The sequence below is a fragment of the Aegilops tauschii genome, chromosome 3, assembly GCF_002575655.3.
Source record: "Aegilops tauschii subsp. strangulata cultivar AL8/78 chromosome 3, Aet v6.0, whole genome shotgun sequence".
Taxonomy (NCBI): domain Eukaryota; kingdom Viridiplantae; phylum Streptophyta; class Magnoliopsida; order Poales; family Poaceae; genus Aegilops; species Aegilops tauschii.
The window spans coordinates 176,147,448-176,167,843 of record NC_053037.3 but is presented as its reverse complement, the minus strand read 5'-3'; positions in this window follow the sequence as shown (position 1 = coordinate 176,167,843).

The following is a 20,396-nucleotide window of genomic DNA, read 5'->3' as shown; positions in this document are numbered from 1 at the left end:
GCGGTTGATGTAGTCAAACGTCTTCGCGATCCAACCGATCAAGTACCGAACGCACGACACCTCCGCGATCTGCACACGTTCAGCTCAGTGACGTCCCACGAAATCCAGATCCAGCTAAGGCCAAGGGAGAGTTTCGTCAGCACGACGGCGTGGTGACAGTGATGATGAAGTTACCGGTGTAGGGCTTCGCCTAAACACTACGAAAAAATGACTGAGGTGGAAATCTGTGGAGGGGGGCACGACACACGGCTAAGAATCAACTTGGGTGTCCCTGGGGTGCCCCCCTGCCCCCATATATAAAGGAGCAAGGGGGAGGCCGGACGGCCCTCATAGGGCGCGCCCAAGGGGGGCAATCCTACTCCAAGTACGAGTTGGATCCCCCTTTCCTAGTCCAACTAGGAGAAGAAGGAAGGAGAGGGGAAAGAGAGGGAAGGAGGGGGCGCCGCCCCTCCCCCTAGTCCAATTCGGACTAGGCCCATGGGGGGGCGCGCGGCCAGCCCTTGGATTCCCTTCTCTCTCTCTCTCTCCCCTATGCCCAATAAGGCCCATTACTTCTCCGGTGGTCCCGATAACCCTTCCGACACTCCGATATTTATCCGATGACCCCCGAAACTCATCCGGTGTCCGAATAACATCGTCCAATATATCATTCTTTATGTATTGACCATTTCGAGACTCCTCGTCATGTCCGTGATCACATCCGGGACTCAGAACTACCTTTGGTACATCAAATCACATAACTCATAATACATATCGTCATCGAACGTTAAGCGTGCGGACCCTACGGGTTTGAGAACTATGTAGACATGACCGAGACTCATCTCCGGTAAATAACCAATAGTGGAACCTGGATGCTCATATTGGTTCCTACATATTCTACGAAGATCTTTATCAGTCAAACCGCATAAAAACATACGTTGTTCCCTTTGTCATCGGTATGTTACTTGCCCGAGATTCGATCGTCGGTATCATCATACCTAGTTCAATCTCGTTACCGGCAAGTCTCTTTACTCGTTCCGTAGTGCATCATCCCGCAACTAACTCATTAGTTACATTGCTTGCAAGGCTTATAGTGATGTGCATTACCGAGAGGGCCCAGAGATATCTCTCCGACAATCGGAGTGACAAATCCTATTCTTGATCTATGCCAACTCAACAAGCACCATCGGAGACACCTGTAGAGCATATTTATAATCACCCAGTTACGTTGTGACTTTTGATAGCACACTAAGTGTTCCTCCCATATTCGGGAGTTGCATAATCTCATAGTCATAGGAACATGTATAAGTCATGAAGAAAGCAATAGCAATAAACTAAACGATCATAGTGCTAAGCTAACGGATGGGTCATGTCAATCACATCATTCTCTAATGATGTGATCCCGTTCATCAAATGACAACTCATGTCTATGGCTAGGAAACTTAACCATCTTTGATTAACGAGCTAGTCAAGTAGAGGCATACTAGTGACACTCTGTTTGGCTATGTATTCACACATGTACTAAGTTTCCGGTTTAATACAATTCTAGCATGAATAATAAACATTTATCATGATATAAGGAAATAAAATAATAACTTTATTATTGCCTCTAGCGCATATTTCCTTCAGTCTCCCACTTGCACTAGAGTCAATAATCTAGTTCACATCGCCATGTGATTTAACACCAATAGTTCACATCGTCATGTGACCAACACTCAAAGGGTTTACTAGAGTCAATAATCTAGTTCACATCGCTGTGTGATTAACACCCAAGAGTAATAAGGTGTGATCATGTTTTGCTTGTGACAGAAATTTAGTCAACGGGTCTGCCATATGTAGAGTTGTATGTATTTTGCAAATTTTCTATGTCTACAATGCTCTGCACGGAGCTACTCTAGCTAATTGCTCCCACTTTCAATATGTATCTAGATCGAGACTCAGAGTCATCCAGATCGGTGTCAAAGCTTGCGTCGCGTAACTCTTTACGACGAACTCTTTATCACCTCCATAACGAGAAATATTTCCTTAGTCCTCTAAGGATAATTTTGACCGCTGTCCAGTGATCTACTCCTAGATCACTATTGTACTCCCTTGCCAAAATCATGCTAAGGTATACAATAGGTCTGGTACACAGCATATCATACTTTATAGAACCTATGACTGAGGCATAGGAAATGACTTTTCATTCTCTTTCTATTTTCTACCGTGGTTGGGATTTTGAGTCTTACTCAACTTCACACCTTGCAACATAGGCAAGAACTCCTTATTTGACTATTCCATTTTGAACTACTTCAAAATCTTGTCAAGGTATGTACTCATTGAAAAAAAATCTTATCAAGCGTCTTGATCTATCTCTATAGATCTTGATGCTCAATGTGTAAGCAGCTTCACCGAGGTCTTTCTTTGAAAAACTCCTTTCAAACACTCCTTTATGCTTTCCAGAAAATTCTACATCATTTCAGATCGACAATATGTCATCCACATATAATATCAGAAATGCTACAGAGCTCCCCTTCACTTTCTTGTAAATACAGGCTTCACCGCAAGTCTGTATAAAACTATATGCTTTGATCAACTCATCAAAGCATATATTCCAACCCTGAGATGCTTGCACCAGTCCATAGATGGATCGCTGGAGCTTGCACACTTTGTTAGCACCTTTAGGATTGACAAAACCTTCTTGTTGCATCATATAGAACTCTTCTTTAAGAAATCCATTCAGGAATGCAGTTTTGACATTCATTTGCCAGATTTCATAAAATGTGGCAATTGCTAACATGATTCGGATATCATCGGGCAAGTCAACCAAAGTCCACACTTTGTTCTTCATACATGGATCCCATCTCAGATTTCATGGCCTCAAGCCATTTTGCGGAATCTGGGCTCATCATTGCTTCCTCATAGTTCGCAGGTTCGTCATGGTCTAATAACATGACTTCCATAACAGGATTACCATACCACTCTAGTGCAGAACATACTCTGGTTGACCTACGAGGTTCGGTAGTAACTTGCTCAGAAGTTTCATGATCATCATCATTAACTTCCTCACTAATTGGTGTAGGCATCACTGGAACTGATTTCTGTGATGAACCATTTTCCAATTCGAGAGAAGGTACAATTACCTCATCAAGTTCTACTTTCCTCCCACTCACTTCTTTCGAGAGAAACTCCTTCTCTAGAAATGATCCATTCTTAGCAACAAAGATCTTGCCTTCGGATCTGTGATAGAAGGTGTACCCAACAGTTTCTTTTGGGTATCCTATGAAGACGCGCTTCTCCGATTTGGGTTTGAGCTTATTAGGCTGAAATTTTTCACATAAGCATCGCAGCCCCGAACTTTAAGAAACGACAGCTTAGGTTTCTTGCTAAACCACAGTTCATATGGTGTCATCTCAACGGATTTTTAGATGGTGCCCTATTTAATGTGAATGCAGTTGTCTCTAATGCATAACCCCAAAACGATAGTGGTAAATCGGTAAGAGACATCATAGATCGCACCATATCTAATAAAGTACGGTTACAACGTTCGGACACACCATTACGCTGTGGTGTTCCAGGTGGCATGAGTTGCGAAACTATTCCGCATTGTTTCAAATGAAGACCAAACTCGTAACTCAAATATTCACCTCCACGATCAGATTGTAGAAACTTTATTTTCTTGTTACGATGATTTTCCACTTCACTCTGAAATTCTTTATACTTTTCAAATGTTTCAGATTTATGTTTCATCTAGTAGATATATCCATATCTGCTCAAATCATCTGTGAAGGTCAGAAAATAACGATACCCGCCGCGAGCATCAACACTCATCGGACCGCATACATTAGTATGTATTATTTCCAATAAGTCAGTGGCTCGCTCCATTGTTCCGGAGAACGGAGTCTTAGTCATCTTGCCCATGAGGCATGATTTGCAAGCATCAAGTGATTCCAAAAGCCCATCAGCATGGTGTTTCTTCATGCGCTTTACACCAATATGACCTAAACGGCAGTGCCACAAATAAGTTGCACTATCATTATCAACTTTGCATCTTTTGGCATCAATATTATGAATATGTGTATCACTATGATCGAGATTCAATAAACCATTTATATTAAGTGTATGACCATAGAAGGTTTTATTCATGTAAACAGAACAACAATTATTCTTTGACTTAAATGAATAACGGTATTGCTATAAACATGATCCAATCATGTTCATGCTCAACGCAAACACCAAATAACATTTATTTTAGGTTCAACACTAATCTCAAAGGTAAAAGGAGTGTGCGATGGTGATCTTATCAACCTTGGAATCATTTCCAATACACATCGTCACCTCGTCCTTAACTAGTCTCTATTTATCTTGCAACTCCTATTTTCGAGTTACTACTTTTAGCAACTAAACCAGTATCAAATACCGAGGGTTGCTATAAACACTAGTAAAATACACATCAATAACATGTATATCAAATATACCTTTGTTCACTTTGCCATCCTTCTTATCCGCCAAGTATCTAGGACAGTTCCACTTCCAGTGACCATTTCCTTTGCAGTAGAAGCACTCAGTTTCAGGCTTGGGTCTAGCTTTGGGCTTTTTCATGGGAGTGGCAACTTGTTGCCATTCTTTTCGAAGTTCCATTTCTTTCCCTTGCCCTTTTACTTGAAACTAGTGGTCTTGTCAATCATCAACATTTGATGCTTTTCTTGATTTCTACCTTCGTCGATTTCAGCATCACGATGAGCTCGGGAATCGTTTTCGTCATCCCTTGCATATTATAGTTCATCACGAAATTCTAGTAACTTGGTGATAGTGACTAGATAACTCTGTCAATAACTTATTTTATCTGGAAGATTAACTCCCACTTGATTTAAGCGATTGTAGTACTCAGACAATCTGAGCACATGCTCACTGGTTGAGCTATTCTCCTCCATCTTGTAGGCAAAGTACTTGTCAGAGGTCTCATACCTCTCAACTCGGGCATGAGTCTGAAATACCAATTTCAGCTCTTGGAACCTCATATATGCTCCGTGGTGTTTAAAACGTTTTTGAAGTCCCGGTTCTAAGCCGTAAAGCATGGCGCACTAAACTATCAAGTAGTTATCATACCGAGCTTGCCAAACATTCATAACGTCTGTTATCTGCTCCCGCAATAGGTCCGTCACCTAGTGGTGCATCAAGGACATAATTCTTCCGTGCAGCAATGAGGATAATTCTCAGATCACGGACCTAGTCCGCATCATTGCTACTATCATCTTTCAACATACTATTTCTCTAGGAACATATCAAAAAATAAACGGGGAGCTACATCGCGAGCTATTAACATAGATATGCAAGTACTATCAGGACTAAGTTCATGATAAATTAAAGTTCAATTAATCATATTACTTAAGAACTCCCACTTAGATAGACATCCCTCTAATCATCTAAGTGACCACGTGATCCAAATCAACTAAACCATGTCCGATCATCACGTGAGATGGAGTAGTTTTCGATGGTGAACATCACTATGTTGATCATATCTACTATATGATTCACTCTCGACCTTTCGGTCTCAGTGTTCCGAGGCCATATCTGCATATGCTAGGCTCGTCAAGTTTAACCCAAGTATTCTGCATGTGCAAAATTGGCTTGCACCCGTTGTATGTGAACGTAGAGCTTATCACAACCGATCATCACGTGGTGTCTCAGCACAAAGAACTATCGCAACGGTGCATACTCAGGGAGAACACTTATACCTTGAAGTTTAGTGAGAGATCATCTTATAATGCTACCGCCGAACTAAGCAAAATAAGATGCATAAAGGATAAACATCACATGCAATCAATATAAGTGATATGATATGGCCATCATCATCTTGTGCCTTTGATCTCCATCTCCAAAGCACCGTTATGATCACCATCATCACCGGCTTGACACCTTGATCTCCATTGAAGCATCGTTGTCGTCTCGCCAACTATTGATTCTACGACTATCGCTACCGCTTAGTGATAAAGTAAAGCAATTACATGGCGATTGCATTTCATACAATAAAGCGACAACCATATGGCTCCTCCAGTTGCCGATAACTATTACAAAACATGATCATCTCATACAACAAATTATATATCATCACGTCTTGACCATATCACATCACAGCAAGCCCTGCAAAAACAAGTTAGACGTCCTCTACTTTGTTGTTGCAGGTTTTACGTGGCTGCTACGGGCTTAGCAAGAACCGTTCTTACCTATGCATCAAAACCACAACGATTTTTCGTCAAGTGTGTTGTTTTAACCTTCAACAAGGACCGGGCGTAGTCACACTCGATTCAACTAAAGTTGGAGAAATAGACACCCACTAGCCACCTGTGTGCGAAGCACGGCGGTACAACCAGTCTCATGAACGCGGTCATGTAATGTCGGTCTAGGCCGCTTCATCCAACAGTACCACCGAATCAAAGTATGACATGCTGGTAAGCAGTATGACTATTATCGCCCACAACTCTTTGTGTTCTACTCGTGCATATAACATCTACGCATACACCTGGCTCAGATGTCACTGTTGGGGAACGCAGTATTTCAAAAATTTCCTGCGATCACGCAAGATCTATCTAGGAGATGCATAGCAACAAGAGGGGAGAGTGTGTCCACTTACCCTCGTAGACCGAAAGCGGAAGCGTTAAGTAATGCGGTCGATGTAGTCGAACGTCTTCGCGATCCAACCGATCAAGTACCGAACGCATGGCACCTCCGCGATCTGCACACGTTCAGCTCGGTGATGTCCCACGAACTCTAGATCTAGCTGAGGCCGAGGGAGAGTTTCGTCAGCACGACGGCATGGTGACGGTGATGACGAAGTTACCGATGCAGGGCTTCGCCTAAGCACTACGACAATATGACCGAAGTGGAAATCTGTGGAGGGGGGCACCGCACACGGCTAAGAATCAACTTGTGTGTCTCTGGGGTGCCCCCTGCCCCCATATATAAAGGAGCAAGGGGGAGGCCGGCCGGCCCTCATAGGGCGCGTCCAAGGGGGGCAATGTTGGGGAACGTAGCAGAAATTCAAAATTTTCTACGCATCACCAAGATCAATCTATGGAGTACTCTAGCAACGAGGGGAAGGGGAGTGCATCTACATACCCTTGTAGATCGCGAGCGGAAGCGTTCAAGAGAACGGGGTTGATGGAGTCGTACTCGTCGTGATCCAAATCACCGATGATCCTAGCGCCGAACGGACGGCACCTCCGCGTTCAACACACGTACGGAGCAGCGACGTCTCCTCCTTCTTGATCCAGCAAGGGGGGAGGAGAGGTTGATGGAGATCCAGCAGCACGACGGCGTGGTGGTGGAAGTAGCGGGATCCCGGCAGGGCTTCGCCAAGCGCAAGCGGGGAGGAAGAGGTGTCACGGGAGGGAGAGGGAGGCGCCAGGGCTTAGGTTTTGCTGCCCTCCCTCCCCCCCACTATATATAGGGCCAAGGGAGGGGGGGGCAGCCTTGGCCCTTCCTCCAAGGAAGGGTGCGGCCAGGGAGGAGTCCTTCCCCCCCAAGGCACCTCGGAGGTGCCTTCCCCCTTTAGGACTCTCCCTTTTTTCTTATCTCTTGGTGCATGGGCCTCTTGGGGCTGGTGCCCTTGGCCCATATAGGCCAAGGCGCACCCCCTACAGCCCATGTGGGCCCCCGGGGCTGGTGGACCCCCGGACCCCTTTCGGCACTCCCGGTACAATACCGATAAAGTGCGAAACTTTTCCGGCGACCAAAATAAGACTTCCCATATATAAATCTTTACCTCCGGACCATTCTGGAACTCCTCGTGACGTCCGGGATCTCATCCGGGACTCCGAACAACTTTCGGGTTACCGCATACTAATATCTCTACAACCCTAGCGTCACCGAACCTTAAGTGTGTAGACCCTACGGGTTCGGGAGACACGCAGACATGACCGAGACGACTCTCCGGTCAATAACCAACAGCGGGATCTGGATACCCATGTTGGCTCCCACATGCTCCTCGATGATCTCATCGGATGAACCACGATGTTGAGGATTCAATCAATCCCGTATACAATTCCCTTTGTCTATCGGTATGTTACTTGCCCGAGATTCGATCGTCGGTATCCCGATACCTTGTTCAATCTCGTTACCGGCAAGTCTCTTTACTCGTTCCGTAACTCACATCATCCCGTGATCAACTCCTTGGTCACATTGTGCACATTATGATGATGTCCTACCGAGTGGGCCCAGAGATACCTCTCCATTTACACGGAGTGACAAATCCCAGTCTCGATTTGTGCCAACCCAACAGACACTTTCGGAGATACCTGTAGTGCACCTTTATAGCCACCCAGTTACGTTGTGACGTTTGGTACACCCAAAGCATTCCTACGGTATCCGGGAGTTGCACAATCTCATGGTCTAAGGAAATGATACTTGACATTAGAAAAGCTCTGAGCAAACGAACTACACGATCTTGTGCTAGGCTTAGGATTGGGTCTTGTCCATCACATCATTCTCCTAATGATGTGATCCCGTTATCAACGACATCCAATGTCCATGGTCAGGAAACCGTAACCATCTATTGATCAACGAGCTAGTCAACTAGAGGCTTACTAGGGACATGGTGTTGTCTATGTATCCACACATGTATCTGAGTTTCCTATCAATACAATTCTAGCATGGATAATAAACGATTATCATGAACAAGGAAATATAATAATAACATATTTATTATTGCCTCTAGGGCATATTTCCAACAGGCAATCCTACTCCAAGTAGGAGTTGGATCCCTCCTTTCCTAGTCCAACTAGGAGAAGAAGGAAAGAGAGGGCAAAGAGAGGGGAAAGAGAAGGAAGGAGGGGGCACCGCCCCTCCCCCTATTTCAATTCGGACTAGGCCCATGGGGGTGCGGCCAGCCCTTGGCTGCCCCTCTCTCTCTCTCTCCCCTAGGCCCAATAATGCCCATTACTTCTCCGGTGGTTCCGATAACCCTTCCGGCACTCCGATATTTATCCGATGACCCCCGAAACTCATCCGGTGTCCGAATAACATCGTCCAATATATCATTATTTATGTCTCGACCATTTCGAGACTCCTCGTCATGTCCGTGATCACATCCGGGACTCCGAACTACCTTCGGTACATCAAATCACATAACTCATAATACATATCGTCATCGAACGTTAAGCGTGCGGACCCTACGGGTTCGAGAACTATGTAGACATGACCGAGACTCATCTCCGGTCAATAACCAATAGCGGAACCTGGATGCTCATATTGGTTCCTACATATTCTACGGAGATCTTTATTGGTCAAACCGCATAACAACATACGTTGTTCCCTTTGTCATTGGTATGTTACTTGCCCGAGATTCGATCGTTGGTATCATCATACCTAGTTCAATCTCGTTACCGACAAGTCTCTTTACTCGTTCTGTAGTGCATCATCCCGCAACTAACTCATTAGTTACGTCGCTTGCGAGGCTTATAGTGATGTGCATTACCGAGAGGGCCCAGAGATATCTCTCCGACAATCGGAGTGACAAATCCTATTCTTGATCTATGCCAACTCAACAAGCACCATCGGAGACACCTGTAGAGCATCTTTATAATCACCCAGTTACGTTGTGACGTTTGATAGCACACTAAGTGTTCCTCCGGTATTCGGGAGTTGCATAATCTCATAGTCATAGGAACATGTATAAGTCATGAAGAAAGCAATAGCAATAAACTAAACGATCATAGTGCTAAGCTAACAGATGGGTCATGTCAATCACATCATTCTCTAATGATGTGATCATGTTCATCAAATGACAACTCATGTCTATGGCTAGGAAACTTAACCATCTTTGATTAACGAGCTAGTCAAGTAGAGGCATACTAGTGACACTCTGTTTGTCTATGTATTCACACATGTACTAAGTTTCCGGTTTAATACAATTCTAGCAAGAATAATAAGATTTATCATGATATAAGGTAATAAAATAATAACTTTACTATTGCCTCTAAGGCCTATTTACTTCAAAAAATTCACCAAAAAGTTTTGCTGCGTTTGGACTCCGTTTGGTATTGATTTTCTGCAAAGTAAAAAACAATCGAAAAACAGCAACTGGCACTGGGCACTATGTCAATAGGTTGGCCCAAAAATGATATAAAGTTATTACAAAATGATTGTAAACATCCAAGAATGATAATATAACAGCATGGAACAATCAAAAATTATAGATACATTTTAGACGTATCAAGGATGACGAGGAAGCTCCTGTTAGGAGCAAGAGACTGAGGACTGCAAAGTCTTTTGGTGATGATTTCCTCGTGTACCTCGTGGATGATGACACTCCCAGTTCCATTTCAGATGTGCCACATCCCAAATTTTCAATTTGGAATGTTATACATAGATCATTCATGCATATCATATTTTATTGCATTTCGTTTCGCGATCCTCGAAATCCTAAGCAACTCAAGGACCCACGGAGAGAGTTGAGGATTTCCCTGTTTTCATATTTGAATTTTATCAAATATTGAAACGAGGATTATTTGTTTTAATTATTTTTCTCTCCGAAAATATTTCATATTCAAATATATGAGAGGAGATAATATGACTTCTCCAAAATAAATGAAATATTGGAGGAAAAATATTAAAATCAAATATTGGATTTTATTCGGAGTTTTGTCGCTATTTTATTTGAATTAGAAAAAATATACGTTTTTCAAAATTGCATTTCAGGCCCAAATAAATGTTCACCTTGTCGGACCTAATTTTAGAGGATGGGAAAAATTTACTTCGGAATTTTTGGAGTCCATTTAGTATTTCTTTTCTTTCTTTTTCTGCACATCAAAATTATTTTAAAAAAAAGTGAACCGACTCCGGGCCGTAACCGGCCAGGACTCCTCGGGCCGGCCTTTAAAGCCCGAGACCCCGAGCCCCAAGCCAGCCCAGCCGCCACCCGCGCCCTAACCCTAATCCCGCTACGCCGCCGCCGCCACGCCGGACCTCGCCGGACCCGAGGTAGCTGCCTCGGTTTTCGTGAGAAAACCGTTTTGGTTTTTTTTTTGAAACCCTAGATCCGTTTTTTAGATCCGGTTCGGTTTATTTTCGGTTTAGTTATTTAGCGAACGCCCGTTTTATGTTCGTTTTAACGAACGGTTTTCACCGTTTAACCGCAGACAGCGAACGTTCGTTCATTAGCCTGTTCGTCAGTTTTCTTTTTCTCGGATTTTCCGCAAATATTTTCGATCGCGATTTCTGATCCGATTTTCGTTTTAGTTTATCTTTTCACTCGTTTATCGGAATCAGGCGATTCAAGCGCCTAGATCTTCGTCTTGAAACCCTCTTTCTATTTAACCAACTTGAACAAGATTTTGGTACTGTAAAATTTGACTTTAGTTCAGATTAGTAAATGGATCTTGTTTTTTTCGCAGTTTGAGTTTCGTTGCTCCGTTTGATTTGATTCTGTTTGCAAACCGGAGTTCTTAAGTTAAACTTTCTGGTTAGATCTTCTTATTTGAGTTTTACTCGTGCTTCTTTGCTTGATTGCTTATGTATGCTATTGTTTGTTTGCGATAGAATTCCCGGAGGGCGAAGCGTGCTACTACGAGTCCCTAGGTTTTGCGGATCATCAGCAAGGCAAGTAACACATTGATCATACTCTTTCCATACCCAGTTTTATGCATTAGTTTCAATCCTCAAACACTGCATGATTAGGATATGATTTAACATGTGGGTTGGGAAGTAGTTGATGAGGTAGAACCTATTGCCCTGTTACTATCAAACCCTTGGGAGTTACTTCTACGTATTCCTTATATTGCTATGCTATGCTCGTAGACGTGGTTTGGGTGAGTGAATCCATGACAGATGTGAGATTGTTAATTAATGGTTCAACTTAAGGTGGCAACTTAAATACACATCTGGGTGGATTGCTTGTCGGGCACCTGGAGAATCCAGTGTTGTCCTAGGATATCCCGGAGTACCCGTGTGATCATCCTAAGGTCCGCCACCCAGGCTCAAAGGGAACTGAGATATTTTCATGCTAGAAACTTCCGTGTGCAGCCACAAGCTATTATGGGCTCTAGCATAGTTGAGTAAGTTGCATGAGCTCTTGAAGAGGTGGATCAGCAGGTAGAGGGACGTAGGTTTGGTATGGTCTGCCCGGAGTAAAGAGTTAATGTTTCTGAAAGACTGTGTCTCGGTCATCCGTTTCTCAAACACCATGTAGTGCGAGAAATCCAACGGAGGAGATCGAGTCTTGTGGGGAAAAGTGCGCAAACCTCTGCGGAGTGTACAATCTAATCATGGTTAGCCGTTTCCCCGGTTATGGACAATCTTGAGTATCTAGTACTTGGAGTATCCTAAGTATCTCATCACTCTAAATTAATATTGTTGGGTTGATAATTACTTTAATTGGGATTGAGTTGGAGGAACCTTCTCAATGATGTTTCAACTACCATGATAGTTAAAATAAAACTTATTCCTTTGTTGTAGGGAAAATTGGCTTTTCGCAAAAACTATAACCATAGAGCTTTCCACCAGCCAAATATGCATGTAGTGATAGCATTATTCTATTCTTGCTCTACTGTGTTATATTGTCAGCATATTCCATGTGCTGACCCGTTTTTGGGCTGCAACGTATTATATTGCAAACTTTTCAGACGAGGAGTAAGGTTCGTTAGGTCGTTGCCGTGCAGCTCAGCTATGCCGTTGGAGTTGATGGACTCACTTTATCTTCCAAGCCTTCCGATGTTATCGTATTAGATGGCCTTAGGCCATATTTATTGTAATAAGTTCTCTTTTGAGACATTCGATGTTATAAGTGTGTGATTGCTACTCTGTTATAAATCCTTCGAGTACTGTGTGTGTCAGCATTACCGATCCAGGGATGACACTGAAGCACAGAGACTTGACCGTTTGAGGTCGGGTCACTACAAGATGGCATCAGAGCACACACCGAGTGTAGGACACGACCACTAAGATAAGCCATAGGTCACTCTTCTCTACTCATTTCTGACTCCTCTCCATTTTCTACTCTTTAGGATGGCGGATTTGAAGAACAAGTTTGCACAACCGGATGAAGACACACCCTTTGGACGCCACTTGAAGGAAGTCACTAGGTACTTGAACATCAGAATACCAAGCTTCACCGGGACGTACAACGCCACCTTACCAGAAGAGGGGCGCTGGATGATTCAAGTTCAAGTTCTAGGAAGGACGTTCTCGCCAACCACTAAGCCCATAGAATTTTCTTTTGAAGCACCCACCTGGAGTCTAGGCAAGAGCATGGCAGCCCACATTACCATGGGACGCATTGGAGAAGTCTACAACAAGGATCTTAAGGACAATATCTACCAGATATGTGGGCGCCGAGATGAGCAACGGGAGATGATCAGCACCAAGAAGGACAGATCCATTGCAGCTTTCGTCCAGGAGTTAAACCAGCACATTCGACGCCAGGAGAATCAGATGTGCGAAGACATGTTAGAATTGAAGAAGGCGAAGACAAGGATCATCGAGCTGGAAGAAGAACTCAAGTCTACACGCGATGGATATGAGGAGGAAATTGCAACACTATTGGAGAAGAATGACGACCTGATAAAGAAGATCGGAGTATTCATGGGAGATCCCGCGCCGGGAGGAGAGGACGACGATTCCACTTGCCCCGAGAACTACATCATCATCGACGACACCGACTCCGACCCCAGTGATGATGACTTTGAAGACGAAGCTGGAGCAGACATCATGGAGTCTTCCACCGATCAAAATTTCAAGACGACCACCAAATGATAGTAGTATTTCCCCCATGTATATAGTAGTAGTTGAGCACTTTTACGATAGTTCTAGACAGTTTGTATGCCCTTGCTTGATTGATTGAGTGAAATGTTTGTGTTTGTCTCATGTGCATATGGGTAGTGCTTTCTCACTAGACCCCTTTTCTATTCTAATCTCTACCCTCTAAACCCACCAGATGCCTCCGAGACGTGACATCGGATTTGCCTTCCCGCCAGAGCTCACTCAGTTGATCCAGCAGAAGAATGCCTTGATGCAATTGCTAGTCCAGAACCAGGGCAACAACAACAACCCGCCTCCAGTTGACAACTTAGCTCGCTTTCTGAGGTTGCAGCCACCGGTGTTTTCCAGTAGCACCGAGCCTATAGTTGCTGATGATTGGCTACGCCGTATTGGAAGGGAGTTGACCACCGCAGGATGCACAGATGCTGAGAAGGTGCGCTTTGCCGCACATCAATTGGATGGACCAGCAGCCTCATGGTGGGATAATTATACGGCCACTTTCCCCATAGCCAACGTCACTTGGGATCAGTTTCAGCAAGCTTTCCGCACAGCCCATGTCTCAACTGGAGCTATGAATATGAAGAAGCGTGAATTTCGCAACTTACGCCAGGGGAACCGTACTGTGGCTCAGTACGTGGATGAGTTCAGCAAGTTATCTTGCTATGCCCCTGATGATGTGGCCACAGATGCCGCGAAGCAGGAGAAGTTTATGGAAGGGTTGAATGATGAGATGAGCATGCAGTTGATGGTGGCAACATTCAACAACTACCAGGAGTTGGTAGATAAGGCTCTTATGATTGAAGGGAAGCAACAGCAAATTGAGATCCGTAAGAGGAAGTATGGGCAAGGGAGGTATCAGGAGCTCAGCAGAAGCCTCGCCTAACCCCGAACTCGGGAGGACTTGTTCATAACCATGGAGGTCATAACCACACCGGAGGAAGTTCGCATAACCACAATGGTTCTAAGAATGGGACTGGGAATGGAACAAACAACAATCAGAACCGCCCCAATCCAGCCACACCCGCCAAGAGAGATCAAAGTCACATTACTTGCTTTAAGTGCGGGAAGACTGGACACTATGCCACGGAGTGCCCTGAAGCGAAGAATGGAAACGGCAATGGGAGCGCTGGGAAGAAGCCCAATCCATTCAACAAAGGACAGGTGAACCACGTTAACGTGGAGGAGGTTGAAGAGCATCCAGACGCGGTTATAGGTAAGTTTTTGGTTAAGTCTTTTATCGCCCTTGTTCTTTTTGATACTGGTGCATCGCGTTCATACATATCAAGGGGATTCGTGGATAAGTTTAAACTACCAACCTAAACCCTTAGGACCCCTCTGTTAGTGAGTTCACCTGGAGCAGAGTGTATGGCTAGTCGATGGTGCGACCAGATACCCTTAACCATTGGTAGCCATGTTTTTCCGTCCGACCTAATAATCTTGGAGTCACAAGGATTGGATGTGATATTAGGCATGGACTGGATGTCAAAGTATGGAGGAAGCATTGATTGTGCTAGTAAGTCGATTTATCTCACCACCCCGGAGGGGAAAAGGATTAAGTATGTATCTAGGCATGCGCCTAGGAGGAGCCAAGTAAATACCCTCACGGGAGTTGTTCAGGAGGAAGTGCCTGTAGTGAAGGATTACCCGGATGTTTTTCCAGAGGAATTACCAGGCATGCCACCGGATCGAGACATCAAGTTTTTGATAGAGCTATTGCCAGGTACAGGGCCAATATCAAAGAGACCCTATCGGATGCCCGCAAATGATCTGGAGGAGATTAAGAAGCAGATCAAGGAGTTATTGGAGAAAGGTTACATCGACGGAGTTCATCACCATGGGGAGCCCCAGTGCTTTTGGTTGAGAAGAAGGATAAGTCTCTAAGAATGGTTGTTGATTATTGTGCGTTAAATGAGGTGACGATCAAGAACAAATACCCACTACCGATGATCAATGATTTGTTTGACCAACTTCAAGGAGCTAAGGTGTTTTCAAAGATCGATCTGCGATCAGGATATCACCAGCTGAAGATTCGAGAGAAGGATATACCAAAGACAGCATTCACCACACGGTACGGGTTGTATGAATATATGGTCATGTCATTTGGACTGACTAACGCCCCTGCCTACTTCATGAGCATGATGAACAAAGTGTTCATGGAATATTTGGATAAGTTTGTTGTGGTGTTCATTGATGATATAATGGTATACTCGAAGAATGAGGAGGAGCACAAAGAGCATTTGCGTTTAGTTCTCGAGAAACTCAGGGAACACCAGTTGTATGCCAAGTTCAGCAAATGCGAGTTTTGGTTGAAGGAAGTTGGATTCCTTGGGCATGTTATATCAGGAGAAGGTATAGTGGTAGACCCCACCAAGGTTCAATCAGTCACTGAATGGTTGGCACCCACTTCAGTTAGCGAGATCCGCAGTTTTCTTGGACTCACGGGATACTACCAAAGATTCATTGAGAATTTTTCCAAGATTGCGAAGCCAATGACGGAGTTATTGAAGAAGGATACCAAATTTAAATGGACGTAAGAATGTGAGGCAAGCTTTCAGGAGTTAAAGAAACGTTTGACTACAGCCCCAGTGCTGATTCTGCCGGATATACGCAAGGATTTCCAAGTGTATTGCGACGCTTCTCGCCTAGGACTTGGAAGTGTGCTTATGCAGGACGGAAGAGTTGTTTCGTATGCCTCACGAAAACTAAAACCGCACGAATTGAATTATGCCACGCATGATTTGGAGTTACCAGCAGTAGTGCATGCGCTCAAGTCTTGGAGACATTACCTTATTGGAAACCGTTGTGATGTGTACATGGATCATAAGAGTTTGAAGTACATCTTCACACAGAAGGAGCTGAACCTTAGGCAGAGGAGATGGTTGGAGCTTATAAAGGATTATGACATGAAGCTGCACTATCATCCAGGAAAGGCCAATGTCGTAGCAGACGCTTTGAGTCGGAAGGGTTATGCTAACACCCTAGTGAGCACAGGATTACCAAAGGAGTTAGCAGAGGATCTCAGGGAACTCCGATTGGAGATTGTTCCTAGAGGTTTTGTTGCAACAATGGAGGTTCAGTCTACATTGTTAGGAAAGATTCGAGAAGCTTAGAAGGATGACAAAGAGATTGCCGAGATAAAAGAGAGAATGAGCAAAGGAAAGGCCAAAGGTTTTCGTGAGGATGAGCACGACACCTTATGGTTTGAGGACCGTGTTTATGTGCCCAATAACACAGAGATCAGGAAGTTAATACTTCAGGAGGCTCATGACTCGCCATACTCGATACACCCCGGAAACACCAAGATGTATTTGGATTTGAAGGAACGTTTCTGGTGGACAGGTATGAAGAAGGATATTGCCGAGTATGTAGCCATATGTGATGTATGTCAGAGAGTGAAGGCAGAACATCAAAAGCCAGCAGGATTGTTACAGCCTATGCCGATACCCGAATGGAAGTGGGATAAACTTGGCATGGATTTTATCACCAGATTGCCCAGGACCAAATCAGGATATGATTCTATATGGGTAGTAGTCGATCGCTTGACTAAAGTAGCTCACTTTATCCGAGTGAAAACAACCTATACAAGTGCGAAGTTGGCCAAGATATATATGACCAGGATCGTATGTCTGCATGGAGTTCCGAGGACCATCGTATCAGATAGAGGAACACAGTTTACCTCAAAGTTTTGGCATCAACTGCACCAAACTTTGGGAACGAGATTGGAGTTCAGTACAACATTTCACCCGCAGACGGATGGACAGACCGAGAGAGTCAATCAGATTTTGGAGGACATGTTGAGGGTCTATGCGCTAGATTATGGATCTAGTTGGGATGACAATTTGCCCTACGCGGAGTTCTCATACAACAAGCCAGTTTGAAGATGGCACCGTTCGAAGCCCTGTATGGACGAAGGTGCAGAACACCGTTGATGTGGGATGAAGTTGGAGACCGACATTTTTTGGGACCAGACTTGATCAAGGAGTCTGAAGAGAAAGTTAAGTTGATCCGAGATAGACTGAAGGTAGCTCAGTCCAGACAGAAGAGTTATGCAGATTCGAAACGCAAGGAGGTAAGCTATGAAATTGGAGACAGAGCATATCTGTGAGTATCACCCTTGCGAGGAGTGAAACGTTTTGGAGTTAAGGGAAAGTTAGCCCCGAGATTTGTAGGACCGTATCGTGTTTTGGAACGTATGGGAGAAGTTGCCTACAAGTTGGAGTTACCTGAAGAACTGTCAGGAGTTCATGATGTATTTCATGTTTCACAGCTGAAGAAGTGTCATGCTAAGATGGCCGATATACCGTTAAGAGATACAGTACCCTTGGAGGCGATGCAGTTGGACAGTGATTTGACCTATGAGGAGAAGCCAGTCAGGATTCTTGAATTTGCCAGCCGAGTCACCCGCAGCAGGGTTATCAAGTTTTGCAAAGTTCAGTGGGGCCACCATACCGAGGATGAAGCCACCTGGGAACGAGAGGATGATCTTCGCAAAGACCACCCACACCTATTTTCTAGCCAACCCGAATCTCGAGGGCGAGATTCATCTTAAGGGGGGTAGGTTTGTAACATCCCAAATTTTCAATTTGGAATGTTATACATAGATCATTCATGCATATCATATTTTATTGCATTTCGTTTCGCGATCCTCGAAATCCTAAGCAACTCAAGGACCCACGGAGAGAGTTGGGGATTTCCCTGTTTTCGTATTTGAATTTTATCAAATATTGAAATGAGGATTATTTGTTTTAATTATTTTTCTCTCCGAAAATATTTCATATTCAAATATATGAGAGGAGATAATATGACTTCTCCAAAATAAATGAAATATTGGAGGAAAAATATTAAAATCAAATATTGGATTTTATTCGGAGCTTTGTCGCTATTTTATTTGAATTAGGAAAAATATGCGTTTTTCAAAATTGCATTTTAGGCCCAAATAAATGTTCACCTTGTCCGACCTATTTTTAGAGGACGGGGAAAATTTATTTTGGAATTTTTGGAGTCCGTTTAGATTTCTTTTCTTTCTTTTTCTGCATGTCGGAATTATTTAAAAACAAAAGTGAACCGACTCCGGGCCGTAACCGGCCAGGACTCCTCGGGCCGGCCTTTAAAGCCCGAGACCCTGAGCCCTGAGCCAGCCCAGCCGCCACCCGCCGCCCCGCGCCGCCGCCCGCCGCCACGCCGGAGTCGGCGGACCTCGCCGGACCCGAGGTAGCCGCCTCGGTTTTCGTGAGAAAACTGTTTTGGTTTTTTTTTCGAAACCCTAGATCCTTTTTTAGATCCGGTTCGGTTTATTTTTGGTTTAGTTATTTAGCGAACGCCCGTTTTATGTTTGTTTTAACGAACGGTTTTCACCGTTTAACCGCACACAGCGAACGTTCGTTCGTTAGCATGTTCGTCAATTTTCTTTTTCTCGGATTTTCCGCGATTATTTTCGATCGCGATTTCTGATTCGATTTTCGTTTTAGTTTATCTTTTCGCTCGTTTATCGAAATCAGGCGACTCAAGCGCCTAGATCTTCGGCTTGAAACCCTCTTTCTGGTTAACCAACTTGAACAAGATTTTGGTACTATAAAATTTGACTTTAGTTCAGATTAGTAAACGGATCTTTTTTTCGCAGTTTGAGTTTCGTTGCTCCGTTTGATTTGATTCTTTTTGCAAACCGGAGTTCTTAAGTTGAACTTTCTGGTTAGATCTTCTTATTTGAGTTTTACTCGTGCTTCTTTGCTTGATTGCTTATGTATGCTATTGTTTGTTTGTGATAGAATTCCCGGAGTGCGAAGCGTGCTACTACGAGTCCCTAGGTTTTGCGGATCGTCAGCAAGGCAAGTAACACATTGATCATACTCTTTCCATACCCAGTTTTTATGCATTAGTTTCAATCCTCAAACACTGCATGATTAGGATGTGATTTAACATGTGGGTTGGGAAGTAATTGATGAGGTAGAACCTATTGCCCTGTTACTATCAAACCCTTGGGAGTTACTTCTATGTATTGCTTATATTGCTATGCTATGCTCGTAGACGTGGTTTGGGTGAGTGAATCCATGACAGATGTGAGATTGTTAATTAATGGTTCAACTTAAGGTGGCAACTTAAATACACATCTGAGTGGATTGCTTGTCGGGCACCTGGAGAATCCAGTGTTGTCCTAGGATATCCCGGAGTACCCGTGTGATCATCCTAAGGTCCGCCACCCAGGCTCAAAGGGAACTGAGATATTTTCATGCTAGAAACTTCCGTGTGCAGCCACAAGCTATTATGGGCTCTAGCATAGTTGAGTAAGTTGCATGAGATCTTGAAGAGGTGGATCAGCAGGTAGAGGGATGTAGGTTTGGTATGGTCTGCCCGGAGTAAAGAGTTAATGTTTCTGAAAGACTGTACCTCGGTCATCCGTTTCTCAAACACCATGTAGTGCGAGAAATCCAACGGAGGAGATCGAGTCTTGTGGGGAAAAGTGTGCAAACCTCTGCGGAGTGTACAATCTAATCATGGTTAGCCGTGTCCCCGGTTATGGACAATCTTGAGTATCTAGTACTTGGAGTATCCTAAGTATCTCATCACTCTAAATTAATATTGTTGGGTTGATAATTACTTTAATTGGGATTGAGTTGGAGGAACCTTCTCAATGATGTTTCAACTACCATGATAGTTAAAATAAAACTTATTCCTTTGTTGTAGGG